Source organism: Macrobrachium rosenbergii, chromosome 37 (genome assembly GCF_040412425.1).
Source record: "Macrobrachium rosenbergii isolate ZJJX-2024 chromosome 37, ASM4041242v1, whole genome shotgun sequence".
Lineage (NCBI taxonomy): Eukaryota > Metazoa > Arthropoda > Malacostraca > Decapoda > Palaemonidae > Macrobrachium > Macrobrachium rosenbergii.
In genome coordinates this window covers 26,732,386-26,747,968 of record NC_089777.1, presented here as the reverse complement: position 1 = coordinate 26,747,968, position 15,583 = coordinate 26,732,386, and positions in this window count along the sequence as shown.

Sequence of the window (15,583 nt, the reverse complement as noted above, 5' to 3'; positions counted from 1 at the left end):
ATATATATATATATATATATATATATATATATATATATATGTGTGTGTGTGTGTGTGTGTGTGTGTGTGTGTGTGTGTGTGTGTGTGTGTGTGTGTGTGTGTGAGGGTACTGCAATGGTAAAATGGCGGGATACAGATATTTCATCATGTTTAAAATATTTCTATTTTGAAATTCAATCCAAATTGCATTTAGGTCACTAAACGGGGTCCTGGCTTAATAACCATTTTAATATTCTAAACATAAAAGGGAGAATCCAATGCTAGTAAGAAAAAATTTAATCGCCAATGTCCCCAAATCTCTGAAAGTAAAATTGGGTCGGTGCAAAATCAGCTTGTATCCTATACATACATGAACTTGCTCATCATTTCAACTAAAACCTCACTCTCATGCAGAAAAGGTAATCTAGGGGCAAGCTTATTATCGTCCTGGTGCTCCGATATCTTACTTTAGTTTTGTATTGCTTTTGTAACCTTCTCCATAGTTCGGTTTCGTCTGCCTCCGCGGTGAGTGGTCTTGTTACAGTCACGTGACTCCCAACCGGTCTCGTTGCTCCAGATGGGTTACGAGGTTAGCTGCACTATCTAAAACTACTTTGGTGTATTTGCTTGTTATTTTTCTGATATATATATATATATATATATATATATATATATATATATATATATATATATATATATAATATATATATATATGTGTGTGTGTGTGTGTGTGAGTACATTAAATGAGATATTTGTTGACGTCACAAGCAATATTATTTTGTTTGAAAAAACCTCGCATTTCACAGATAATCTATTTTACTTTTATTAATAAAATATTTGACCATGGGATCCTCTATAGATCAGACATGGATGTGATTTTTTTTTATTAGATACGAACATTTGCGATTTAAAACATTGCAAGTCTGTCATTTTATAACGGAAAATATTAAAGTAGATATTTTATTTATCTCTCCAGTTTCCATTAGTCTTAGACATGCATGCATACGCGCATATATATATATATATATATATATATATATATATATATATATATATATATATATATATATATATATTTATATATATACATAAATAAATAAGTATATCACTGTAAGATATTGGAGTAAGGACTGCTAGGCTCAAGATATACAGGCTATGCGAGAGGCTACCTCAGGAAACCGAAAGATATAAGCATTTAGACATTTAAAAGCAAACTAAACGCATATTAACTGTAACATAAAACTGTGACTGTAAATAATGAGCTGTTCGAGAAAACCATAAACGAAGGCTGATTAATGATAAACGAATAAAAAATGCGCCGAAGTTTCTCCGGAGCAATCGAGTTTTCTGTACAACGTGTAATGCTGTTTGAGCTGCGGCCCGGTGGTGACCTGTCCTTTAGCGTTGCTAGACGCACGGTCATGGCTAACTTTAACCTTAAATAAAATAGAAACTACTGAGGCTAGAGGGATGCAATTTGATATGTTTGATGACTGGAGGGTGGATAATCAACATACCAATTTGCAGCCCTGTAGCCTCAGCAGTTTTTAAGATCTGACGGCAGACAGAAAAAGCCCCGACGGAAAGACAAAGCAATCTCAACAATTTTCTTTTACAGAAAACTAAAAGGAACACAACCGATGAACCAAATAAAGGCTCAAATTTGACGGTATAAATAAAGAAAGCGAAGGTTTCGTCATCAAAGGAACTTCACAGTCGAATTCCTCCCAGCATCAGTAAGCATTAATCCATTCCTCCAAGATCCGACGGTCATAGCGCTGTAATTGCAGCTCCGGAAACCAATTCCATAAATTCTATTGAGGCTACAGTTACGATGTGTAATCGCTTTGTAACGTAAGGGGGTTCAGGACATGGGTTTGATTCAGCATTGCAAAGCTAGACCCACGCGGAGTTGTATCCGGAGCAAACTGGTTTTTCGTTTCAAACAGAAATGGTACAGAAAAGTTTTTGTTCTTGTCAGCATCCGTTTCAAACAGAAATGATACAGATAATTTTTTGTTCCTGTAAGCATCCGTTTCAAACAGGAATGGTACAGATATGATTTTTATTCTTGAAAGCATCTGAATGAAGCATTTTCTTGGTATTACTTCAATAGAGTTTTAATTATAGTCCAGTTTTCGTTAGATATATTACTTTTTCGTCTGAGTGTTTTTTTTGGGGGGTGGGGGAATCAACAATTAAAAAAAATAGGCGTGGAGATTCATTCATCCTTGTTTCAAACAGGGATGATACAGGAGCTAAGGTTTTTTTTTTAAAGCATTTTTAAAGCATTTTTAAAGTATTTTCTTGATATTGCTTTCAATGTAGTTTCAATAACCGTCTCATTTCTGGTAGCTCGAATATTGGTTCCTGTAGGGGATTAGTGCCGTTTGTGCACCTCACGTGGTGCACTGTACACATTACTTAACGGTCTTTGCAGCGTCCCTTCAGTTCTTAGCTGCAACCCCTTTCATTTCTTTTACCGTACCTCCGTTCATATTCTTCCATCTTACTTTCCACCCTCTCCTAACATTTGTTTCATATTGCAAGAGCAAGGTTTTCCTCCTGTTACACCTTTCAAGCCCTTTTCAGTCTAAAGTTCCCTTTTGGTGCTGCAAGACCTTATAGGTCCCATCGCTTGGCCTTTGGCCTTAATTTTATATTCCATTCCATTCTAATATTGCTTTTAAGTCGCACCTTGAAAAAAAATTATTTAAAAAAATAGGTCTAACGATTTATTCAAAAAGCATTTTTCCATTTCCGTATATCGGAAACTATTAGGTATAAATCGTAGCTGTCAATTTAAATGATTTAATAAACAATAAAACGTTAATAGTATCAGCAAATGCAGTTTTAAAAACTAACAATATTTTAAAAACAGCTAAAAGACCTTGAGGAACACATATACTTTTAGGATGCAAGAACCATACCCTATGATAAAAAGGCTGTATAGTTATTTTTTTAAGATTCACAATAAACTCTACAGTACTTTCTTTGGAGTAGCCTACTGTTGTTGGGTTGTGAACTTGCAACCCCCCCTCTACCTCCCCAAAACATGTAATACAGACGAAACTGATAGCCCCTACGGAATAGAATATAGTGTTTAGGCCAAGGCCAAGAACTGGAACCTATGAGGTCATTCAGCGCTGGAAAGGAAATTAAGAGTAGCTAGGTTTGAAAGGTGCAAGAGGAGGTAAATCTCGCAGCTGCAATATGAAATAACTGTTAGGAGAGGGTGGATAAAGCAAGATGGAAGAAAGATATGAACGGAGGTACAGTAAAAGGAACGAAAGGGGTTTGCAGCTAGGGGCCGAAGGGACGCTGCAAAGAACCTTTAGCAATGCCTACAGTGCACCCCGTTAGGTGCACTGACGGCACTACCTCCCACGGGGCATTTACGGAGTGAAAGATACGAACCGTTCATTTCGTGACGGAGTGCTTCTCTTGTCCTGCTCTCTCAGGCGGAGGAAGCTATCAAGAGAATATTGGATTTTGGGGGCACCCCGACTGAGAATCGTTAGCCGTTAATTTATAAGGATTCCAATGGCGCATTAACATCCCAGGCTACTGTCAGGTGGGGAGCAAAGGCGCAAGGACCTTTGGGTTTCTGTGTATGCACCTATGTAGGTGATGGAAGTGCTTTTGGGTCGTTACTGTCAGGTGGGGAGCAAAGGTTTACGCAAGGTAATGGAAGTGCTTTTGGGTCGGACCTTTTTGGTCGTTTTACTATGAAGATAATGGAAGTGCTTTTTGGTCGTTACTGTACGGCTTTTGAAGGTCGTTACTGCTACTCCTATGAAGGTAATGGGCAATGAAGGTAATGGAAGTGCTTTTTGGGTCGTTACTGCTACTCTTATGTAGGTAATGGAAGTGCTTTTTGGGTCGTTACTGCTACTCCTATGTAGGTAATGGAAGTGCTTTTTGGGTCGTTACTGCTACTCCTATGCAGGTAATGGAAGTGCGTTTTGGGTCGTTACTGCTACTTCTATGTAGGTAATGGAATGTCTAAAAAAAATAAAAAACTGAAGATTAGGGTTTGGAAGAGAGAATCGGCTCGAAAAGTCGGGAGAACTTGAATTGGAATATTAAATTTATGAAGGTAATGGAAGTGCTTTTGGGTCACTCTTTATAGGTAATGGAAGTGCAAGCGCTGGGGGTAATATAAGGTCGTTCTAACTCTAGAAGGGAAATTGAGAGTAAAAGGTTTGAAATGTCTAAAAAAATAAAAACTGAAGATTAAAACGTTCCAGTTGCACTGAAAAAACAATTGTTAGAGAGAGGATGGAAAGTAAGATGGAAAAGAGGGAATATGAACAATTGGAGGAGAGATGGAAAGGAATGGAAGGGGTTGCAGCAGTGAAAGGAATGGAAGGGGTTGCAGCTTGGGGCCGAAAGGACGCTGCAAGAACCTTAAGTAATGCGAACATTGGTAGAAGTCTGTGAGTTTTCAGATCTGAAAACAGATTTATTTCACTTTTGAGCAGATGACCTTTAAAAAATGGAGCTATTGACAAATTTTTTTCTATCTATAATGAACAGATGACCTTTGAAAAAATGCAGACGTTTGATAACCATGCGTAGAAAGGATAGAGACACACTTGTTGAAACTTTAATAAAACTGAGAGAGAGAGAGAGAGAGAGAGAGAGAGAGAGAGAGAGAGAGAGAGAAACTGCCATGAAGCTTCGTATATGTTTACAACTTACAGTGTGCCTTGCGGGGCAAACTGTGGGTGGTAAGCAATTCCTTTTTAACATCTCTTAGACTTCAGATGTATTGCTTTAATCCTAATATTCTTCACTCGCTTACCGTAGTTTGCAGCGTCCCTTCGGTCCTTGGCTACAACCCCTGTCATTCCTTTTACTGTACCTCCTTTCTTATTCTCTTCTTCCATCTTACTTTCCATCCTCTCCTAACAATTGATTCAAGGTGTAACTGTGAGGTTTTCCTCCCATTACACCTTTGAAACCTCCTTTACTCTGTATTTCCGTTTCAAGGCTGAATGACCTCATAGGTCCGAGCGCTTGGCCTTTGGCCTAAATTCAATATTCTATTTTATTCTCTGAGTTTTTTTATAGGATTCAGTATCAAAGCCTCAAATATTATTTAATTCAAGCAAATCTGGTTTTAGGATTTGGATAATATCATTGTAGAAACAAGTGGTTTGATCCACTAAAGCTTAAAAGACTTATTTTTCCCACCTTCGCAAAAAGCCAGTTGCTGATATTATCATTGCATTCTGTATCTGACAAACTCACGGGCAGTCTAACATCACGGCTGAATGCTCTGCTTAATTTTAATACATTTCCAGAGACGCATTAGTTCACCAGTGAAATGATGCACGGTTTAACCTAATTTATGGAAACCCAATTAGCACCTTTAAACCCCGTTTTCGTTTGAGATGCATATCTCATCACAAGAAGCTCTCCTACTGACGCTGAAGATGCATTTAATTTTAATGTACAGTTATTCCTGGGAAACGCTGTGTGAATACAGATTTACCAATATAATAGCCACTTAGTATTGTGAAAAAAATCGCTTTGATGAGTCTACAGATTTACGATTTTTGAGACTTCTGTTAGAGAGAGAGAGAGAGAGAGAGAGAGAGAGAGAGAGAGAGAGAGAGAGAGAGAGAGAGAGAGAGACTTTTCACCTCATGTTTTCACCCTAACATGAGATATCCCACACCAGTAATAAGCTCTAATGCAATACACACACAAACACACACATATATATATATATATATATATATATATATATATATATATATATATATATATATATATATATATATATATATATATATATATTATATATAGTCAACATGCGTAATATATATATATATATATACGCGTAATGACTGAAATTTCAGTCATCACGCGTAATGACTGAAATTTCAGTCATCACGCGTAATGCACTTAGGGACATTTGATCCCCAGGAGCTAGTACTAAACACGGCGAAACAGTGAGTCACCTACACTGTTTCGCCGGGTTTAGTACTAGTCCCTGGGGGTCAAATGTATTTCGCCGTGTTTAGTACTAGCTCCTGGGGATCAAATGTCCCTAAGTGCATTACGCGTGATGACTGAAATTTCAGCCATTACGCGTAATGACTGATTACGCATGTTGACTGTAACATTATATATATATATATATATATATATATATATATATATATATATATATATATATATATATATACATACATATATAACCAAAACCTAATTTATTCTTTTATCTGCAAATAGAATCGACCAGCCGTCTAGCATACCATTCAATAGTTTTTCTTAACGCAGGGGCACATGGAACAGGCAACGTAATACCCTTACCAGTTTTTTGTAACCCCATTATTGCTTTAATTTCTACACGTATATTTGTTTTTGACAATAACATGCATCATCACAGTGATATGAATATCTGTGATACTACTATGCTTTTTATTACCAGTGTCATAATAACGTAATGATTTCTGTCATTTTGGGTCTCACAATCACTAAAACAAAAGCATCGACATCGGCTATGTTATTTAACCTTATTATTCTATTAGAAAAGCGTTTCGCCAGAAATCAATAACAATATTGCAAATCGTAAATCTGTATCGACACTTCACGTAAGTTGATATTGTCAAGAGGAGAACTCAAACAGTGAAAGAAATTTTTTTGGAAAAAGTGCAAATCTGAAGGCTAGAACTTATGTTACTTATTGTACTTTAAGGCTAAAGCTGACGTTACTTATTGTACCTTAAGGCTAAAGCTGATTTTACTTATTGTACCTTAAGGCTAAAACTGATGTTACTTATTGTGTCTTAAGGCTAGAGCTGATGTTACTTATTGTGCCTTAAGGCTAAAGCTGATGTTACTTATTGTGCCTTAAGGCTAAAGCTGATGTTACATATTGTACCTTAAGCTAAAGCTGATGTTACTTATTGTGCCTTAAGGCTAAAACTGATGTTACTTATTGTAAATTAAGCTAAAGCTAATGTTACTTATTGTGCCTTAAGGCTAAAACTGATGTTACTTATTGTACCTTAAGGCTAAAACTGATGTTACTTATTGTACCTTAAGGCTAAAACTGATGTTACTTATTGTACCTTAAGGCTAAAACTGATGTTACTTATTGTACCTTAAGGCTAAAACTGATGTTACTTATTGTACCTTAAGGCCAAAACTGATGTTACTTATTGTGCCTTAAGGCTAAAACTGATGTTACTTATTGTGCCTTAAGGCTAGGACTGATGTTACTTATTGTACCTTAAGACTAAAACTAATGTTACTTATTGTACCTTAAGGCTAAAACTGATGTTACTTATTGTGCCTCAAGGCTAGAACTGGTGTTACTTATTTTACCTTAAGGCTAAAAGTGATGTTACTTATTGTACCTTAAGGTTAGAACCGATGTTACTTATTGTACGTTAAGGATAGAACTGGTGTTACTTATTGTACCTTAAGGCTAAAACTGATGTTACTTATTGTACCTTAAGAAGGGTAAAACTTATGTTACTTATTGTACCCTAACGCAGCGGAATAACGTAACCTTTCACAAGACAAATTACAAAACTGGAACCTACATTACCCCTACGTTCTTCTGCCATACACTCAGCCCGTATTTATCTAGGCTATATTGGACGACGTATCCTTGACCAAAATACATACCCTTTTCATCCTACGAACAAACATAACATCGTTTTTCGAAACTCACTGCTAAGTTTTTATGGTCTTTGAAATTTTGCAGTTATACTCGAGACTAGCAACTCAAAACACCATTAGACCATGAAGTCTGAACACCAAAAACCCTTAACTTCATTCATTACCTCGACACAATAACACTTGCTCCTGCTACTGATGGTGGTGGTGGCTGCGGTGGTGGTGGTGGTGGTGGTGAAGAAGCCCCTGGAGAAAGTAGGCCAGCAGCTTTAACCCCCGAAATGATACAGTAAACATCCGAGGCATGAATTCCCTTCGGGCCAAATGTAAACATCCCGTTTCTTTCAGGTAATTTGCTCCTCCCATCTTTGAGTAAACTTGTAAACCTCTTCGATCGCACCCTTTTTTTTCTTCCCCTTTGGCTCTTCCCTTCCTTTCTACTTCTACTTCTTCTTCTTCTTCTTCTTCTTCTTCTTCTTCTTCTTCTTCTTCTTCTTCTTCTTCTATCGATTTTACCTCTTGAGATTGCTGCTGATCTAATTGGAATATTTGTTTGCTGTTATTTGTTTGTTGTTGTGTATTAAGCTATATATATATATATATATATATATATATATATATATATATATATATATATATATATATATATATATATATATATATATATTATATATACAGTATATATATGTTATACATATATATACATGTATGTATATATATATATATATTATATATATATATATACATAACCTTTTTATATATATATATATATTTATATATATATATATATATATATATATATATATATATATATATATATACCTTTATATATATATATTGTATATATATATATATATATATATATATATATGTATATACACACACACACACACACACACACACACACACACACACACACACACACACAAAGATCTCCAACTCTCATTCTTTCCAAAAGTAGGAGGGATTCATCCAATAACATTCGCAGGAGCACTACGCTGAACCAACAGATGGAGAGAAAAAAAAAAAAAAAAAAAAAACAAAGAAATAAAGTATTTTTCCTTCCAGTTCTCTATTGTATTTCTTACTCTCTGATCGTATAAGACAAACAGGAATTCTTTTGAACATCCAAATTGAAGTTCCTTTCTGAAGTGTATCCCATTCGTTGCTTTGCTACTTGGCCCTGAAGTATCCATTTTCTCATTCTTTTAGGAGAGAGAGAGAGAGAGAGAGAGAGAGAGAGAGAGAGAGAGAGAGAGAGAGAGAGAGAGAGAGAGAGAGAGAGAGAGCAAGCGTTGTTCTATGATATAGTATGACTTGTGACTTTTCCAGTAAAACTGTGCAGACAACGATGGGATTGCAAGGACGGATTAGATATTATTCAGCAATAATATTTAAATGGTATTGAGTTCCAATGTATATGAAAGAAAGCAAATGGAAGTGATAACTTTATACATATATACTTACACAAATATGTATATATGTAGTATATATATGTGTGTATATATATATATATATATATATATATATATATATATATATATATGTATATATATACATGTATATAGATATATACATGTATGTATACATGCAAGACAGATAGTAATCAGGGCTCTGTAGTTGATTCAGATGAAATATGCTGTTTTTCTATATTGATTATTTTATATATATATATATATATATATATATATATATATATTTTTTATATTTTTATATATATATATATATATATATATATATATATGATTATATATATATATTATATATATATGTGTATATACATATACCGTATATATACATATAATTTCTTTTAAGTTTGCATGAGGTAGTCCTGGAGCAGATTACCGTCTTTGCAGCAAATATTTTTGACATGATTTTAAATGGGATTATTGATCGATATCGTTTTATGCCTTGATGGCCGCTCGGCCTCAATATCCCAGCCCAAACATTGCTTAAATTCTCTGATCACATGACCAGCGGTATAGGCGAGTATCTGAACGGCCAAGAATTGGAAATAGAGAGAAAATATAAAGTAAATCTAAAGAGACAAAGAAAAGTAGAAATGAAAATGATTGTTTTTATGAAATAAGAAAAATAAAATAACTGATGATTAAGCAAAACATTCCGGTGATAGAGATGTGAATAACGACAGGGAAAGCAAAATATAAAATAAAAGTTGTGATTAAAAAGAAAGGATAATTAAGGATGAACAAAATTATGACAAATAGCTGTGGTTTTCCCTTCAACTAAACGCTAAGAAAAATTAAAATAGAAGTAAAGAAATAAAAAAAAAATATTCATGACACCTTCATGAAACGAACAGAATGACACTAGAGCAGTTACATCAGTTCGTCCTATGCCCACTTCGTTTCTGTCTCTCCTTCCGCGAAGTGCCACATACCGCTTCACTCCTGCCGAAGCGACACGCTTACTTATTATACCCCTGCTCATTACCATCAATCACGACCGCTTTTTCGAGAAGCCCTTAGCGCTTATTTCTTGACGTGGGCTTTTGGGATCTTCTCCTCCTTCTTCTTCTTCTCCCTCTTCTTCTTCTTCTTCTTCTTCTTCTTCTTTGGAAATATTTAATAGGAGTCCTTCCCGTTTCCATCTGTCGTCTTAGGATTCATTTGCGCCTGTCAGCTGTCAGCCGTCAGCTTTCCTATTTCTTTCGGCTTTCTTTCCCGGCCGATGCTAATTAGTACTCTCGGCAGTAGAGCAACCAAAGACGTTTAGGGCATTTAACAAGAAATCAAGCTTAGAATTTACGTTTCGAAAATATTGATGGATATTTTCAACTGTATGACGTAAGAATCAGTATGATACTGATTTTTCTATATAGGAAAATAAATAATCATTATAAATGTAGATTGTAAAGTTGATTGATGGATTAAGCATTTCAGACAAGCATGAAAACTGTGGCAGACACCATGAATAAAAAAGAAAAAAAGAAAAAAAAAAAGGTAGACCGGAAGCAGAGCCTCAAAAAAATATTACATTTCTGAATGGTCAGAAATCAGCCATTGACTGGCACATTAGGTACTCTGTTTCTTACTATTTTAAATTCGATGCATTCTCATGCTTTTGTCATCAAACATTTAAGTGAAGTTTGGAAAATATATAATAAGTATATGTGTGTATATATATACAGTATATGTAGATTATTATATATATATATATATATATATATATATATATATATATATATATATATATATATATATATATATTAGTGTATATATATGTATGTATGTATGTATATATTATATATATGCGTGTGTGTATGCACTTCATGTGTAGGTATACAGCACCACGGTATGTATGGAAATAGAACCTGTATTTCCTTTTTATCCAACTGTTTTTCTGTGTATATTAAGATTACTTCAGGTAGTGCTTTTATTATATTTTTTTTTAATCTGTCTCTGTTTCTCCAATCTTTTATAATTTTTGTTCTCTCTCTCTCTCTCTCTCTCTCTGTCTGTCTGTCTGTCTGTCTGTCTGTCTGTCTCTCTCTCTCTCTCTCTCTCTCTCTCTCTCTCTCTCTCTCACCTTCATTTATTCCACGTTTCTCCCACGCTACCTTCCACTCTTATATTTTCTCTCTCCCTTGGTCGGAAAACACACTATATTTTATTCTCATTCTTGTCGACACTCTTAACCTCGTTATTTTTCGGGAAAAATTACGGCCATTAATCTAATGCTGGGCGCGTTGCAATGTCGCCCGCTGTCAAATCAAGCAGTCTGGACCACTCAATTTTCTCCTCGTAAACACAGCAATTTTTGAACCAGTCCCAGATTTTTACTGACAATCAATCAGAGGACTGTGACCTCCGCCGCGCCATTTCAAAAGGATAGAAGGATATAATATATATATATATATATATATATATATATATATATATATATATATATATATATATATATTATATATATATATTATATATATATATTATATCGCAGAAGGATTTCTCGTAAGTATTTCTTTTTAGTTTTCTGTAAAAGAAAACTATTGTGCCGGCTTTGTCTGTCCATCCGCACTTTTTCTGTCCGCCCTCAGATCTTAAAAACTACTGAGGCTAGAGGGCTGCAAATTGGTATGTTGATCATCCACCACTCAATCATCAAATATACCAAATTGCAGCCCTCTAGCCTTAGTAGTTTTATTTTATTTAACGTTAAATTTAGCCATAATCGTGCTTCTGGCAACGATATAAGATAGGCCACCACCGCCCCGTGGTTAAAGTTTCATGGGTCGTGGCTCATACAGCGTTTTACCGAGACCACCGAAAGATAGATCTGTTTTCGGTGGCCCTGATTGTACGCTGTAGCGGCTGTACAGAAAACTCAATTGCTCCGAAGAAACTTCGGCGCATTTTTTATTGCTTATATGTGCTTTAGAATTTCAAGATACGGCCAAGGAATTAATTTGATTTTATAATGTCATTTCACAAAAATATCAAGTATTTTTTATCGTTAAATAAAATATAATAAACTTCATTAGATTTTATAAAGTTACTTCACAAGATGTCAGTATTTTTTATTATGTGGTTACGTGTCAATTGCAACGTGCAAAGTAGCTATTAGAGTTTCGTGTTTCTGTCTAAATGACAAAGTGTTGGTGAATTGGTGTTCGTATCATATAAAAATACTGCAACGACTACCATTAGCGTCACTTTTAAACTTAAAAGTATATCAGCTGGGTAATAATTTTGGCCTAAGTCATTTACATGGCTTTGATACAGATGAACAAGGCGTCCATTACGTCAGTCTAACAGTGCTCCAAATGGAAGTAAGGCTATTATTCATAGTCCCAGGAGTCGGTTTAGGTTTAAAATAAACCTTTTGCATGGTTTACAAAATGTAAAGAAGTTGGAGTGGACTCCTGAATCTCATTATAGGTTTGTTTCAGCATAACATGACAAATGTTTAAGCAAGTGTAATTTTTTAATATTTGCTGAAGGTAATGTTAAAATGCAGAGGTAACTTTGGTAATACTTTAAGTAGATTTTATTTGTTAATATTTACCGAACGTTTTTTAGGTAATGAGGTAGCTTTGGCAACGAAGAATATTACTTTATGTTGACCGAATGACCAAAAAAATAAGAGAGAGCGGTACTATATTTTATGAAGTCCAAAGAGAAGTAGAAATAATCCAAGAGAGAGAGAGAGAGAGAGAGAGAGAGAGAGAGAGAGAGAGAGAGAGAGAGAGAGAGAGCCCTTATTACCAATCAGAGCTAAGTGGGTTACGGTACCACACCAAAATATTTTATCAAAAGAAGTGACCAAAGAGAAGTGGATGTGAAATAATCCAATATAGAAATCATCAACACACAATCACGTGTGGAACAGAAATAAAGAGAGAGAGAGAGAGAGAGAGAAGAGAGCAAGCACCCAAGGAATTACCTGGGCAAGCTAACTGCTTGCATACCAGCGAGTTTTCCCCAAATCAGCTGACCCAATGGACAACATTTCATTCGAATTATCCCTTCTGAGGAATAAGATAGAAATCATCAACACACAATCACGTGTGGAACAGAAATAAAACTCACGTCGGGCGACAAACCCACTGGGCAAGTCTAAAAGAAGTCGGAACCTGAGAGCAAGGAATTACCTGGGCAAGCTAACTTGCAGTTTTTCCCAACTTCCCGACTCAGCAATGACCCAATGGACAACATTGACTGAATTATCCCTTCTGAGTGAATAAGATAGAAATCATCAACACACAATGGAACAGAAATGACTCAAGTGGATCGAACCCAGGTCTCTCAGGTGGAAAGAGGGCGTTCACGCCTAAAAGAATCGGTGATCTTTAAACTAACTTAACTTCTCAATCTTTTTGTGTTTGGATGTTACGGTTTTGTGTATATAAGTTATATAGAATTACACACACACACACATATACATATATATATATATTATGTATATATATAAATATATATATATATATATATATATATATATATATATATTTATATATATATATATATATATATATATATATATATATATATATATATATATATATATATACTGTATATATATATATATATATATATGTACACATACATACATATATATATATATATATATATTATGTATGTATATATATATATATATATATATATATATATATATATATATATATATATATATATATATATATATATAAACCAATGAATGTGTGTGTACAGTAATCTTCCACAAACGTAAGTGATTCAGATATCTACACAGATCGCTCATCAGCAGCCTATCGATTTTCTTTACAAGTACAGCGACATTCACTCTCATGCTTCCTGGCTGTTGACGCCCTTCTTGCCCGCAACCTCTTTTGGTGCTTCTACCCATTTTTTCAAGTACAGGACATTCTCTCTCTTCTGGCTGTTCTCTCTCTCTTTCTCTCTCTCATTCTCTCATAGGTCGCGTCCATTTTAGTTTTCTGTAAAAGAAAACTATTGAGCCGGCTTTGTCTGTCCGTCCGCACTTTATTCTGTCCGCACTTTTTTCTGTCCTCAATTTTTCCGTCTGCACTTTTTTTCTCTCCTCACTTTTTCTGTCCTCCCTCAGATCTTAAAAACTACTGAGGCGAGAAGTCTGCAAATTGTTATGTTCATCATCCACCCTCCAGTCATCAAACATACCAAATTGCAGACCTCTAGCCCCAGTAGTTTTTATTTTATTTAAGGTTAAGTTAGCCATAATCGTGCTTCTGTCAACGATATTGGACAGGCCACCACCTGGCCGTGGTTAAAGTTTCGTGGGTCGCTGCTCATACAGCTTTATGCCAAGACTAACGAGAGATAGATCTATTTGCGGTGGCCTTGATGATTATAGGCGGTAGCGGCTGTACAGAAAACTCGACTGCGCGTTTTTTATTTGTTTTAAACATCACTGAAGCATCTTAAAACACTCTAGGGAATAATGGAATGATGTATCTTACCGGATGTCATCCCGATCACAATTAGATGCAATAATTACAATGTTAAATTTCTGAGAAATGTTTCTGTGTGTACGAGACGGTGGCTGAGTTGGAATTTATCCCTTTGTTTAGAATAAAGTTATTATTAATATTTTAAATTGCCCTATGATGTTGTCCAAATGTTGGCTTCCCCTAAGTGATATTACTTAGTCATTTTTAATTGTATGCCAGATGGAGACGTCATTAAAACAGCCTCTCATATTACGTAATTTGTCTGGTACGAACATAAACAAACGATACCTTTATGCGCATGCGCACAGATGCATCTGGTACCTCACACCCACACAAACTCCCGTGGTGGGGTAGTGCCGTCAGTGCACCTCACGGGGTGCACTGTAGGCATTACTTAAGGGTCTTTGCAGCGTCCCTTCGGCCCCTAGCTGCAACTCCTTTCATTCCTTTTATTGTACCTCCATCCATATTCTCTCTCTTCCATCTTGCTATCCACTTCTCCTAACAATTGTTTCATAGTGCAACTGCAAGGTTTTCCTCCTGTTACACCTTTCAGAGCTTTCTACTCTCAATTTCCCTTTCAGCGCTGAATGACCTCATAGGTCCCAGTGCTCAGCCTTTGGCCTAAATTCTATATTCCATTCCATACCCGCACAAACAATCGTGTCAAAAAACGAATGACTTCTACGAACATAAACATAGGAACATCACTATGCGCATGCGCACAAATCCATCTGGTAGCTCACACCCACACACACAAACACGTAAAAAAAAAAAAAAAAAGGAACGAATATCCTTAAGCTGAAGGATATCTCAAAACTCGGAGCCCATTTTTCTCGCCGCCAACACAACGGGCTGTAGGCAGGGAAAGAGATAAGCCTGGAATTTGGCGACAAAGAATGATATATTCCTGTACTTTCTGCCGTCTGGATCCCGCTGATTGAGCACGGAGGCGCGCATGCTATATGCTGTATATATAACCATTGCATGAGGTCTTAGTATGAAGCTGGTTTGTTTACATGCGTGACTCTGACT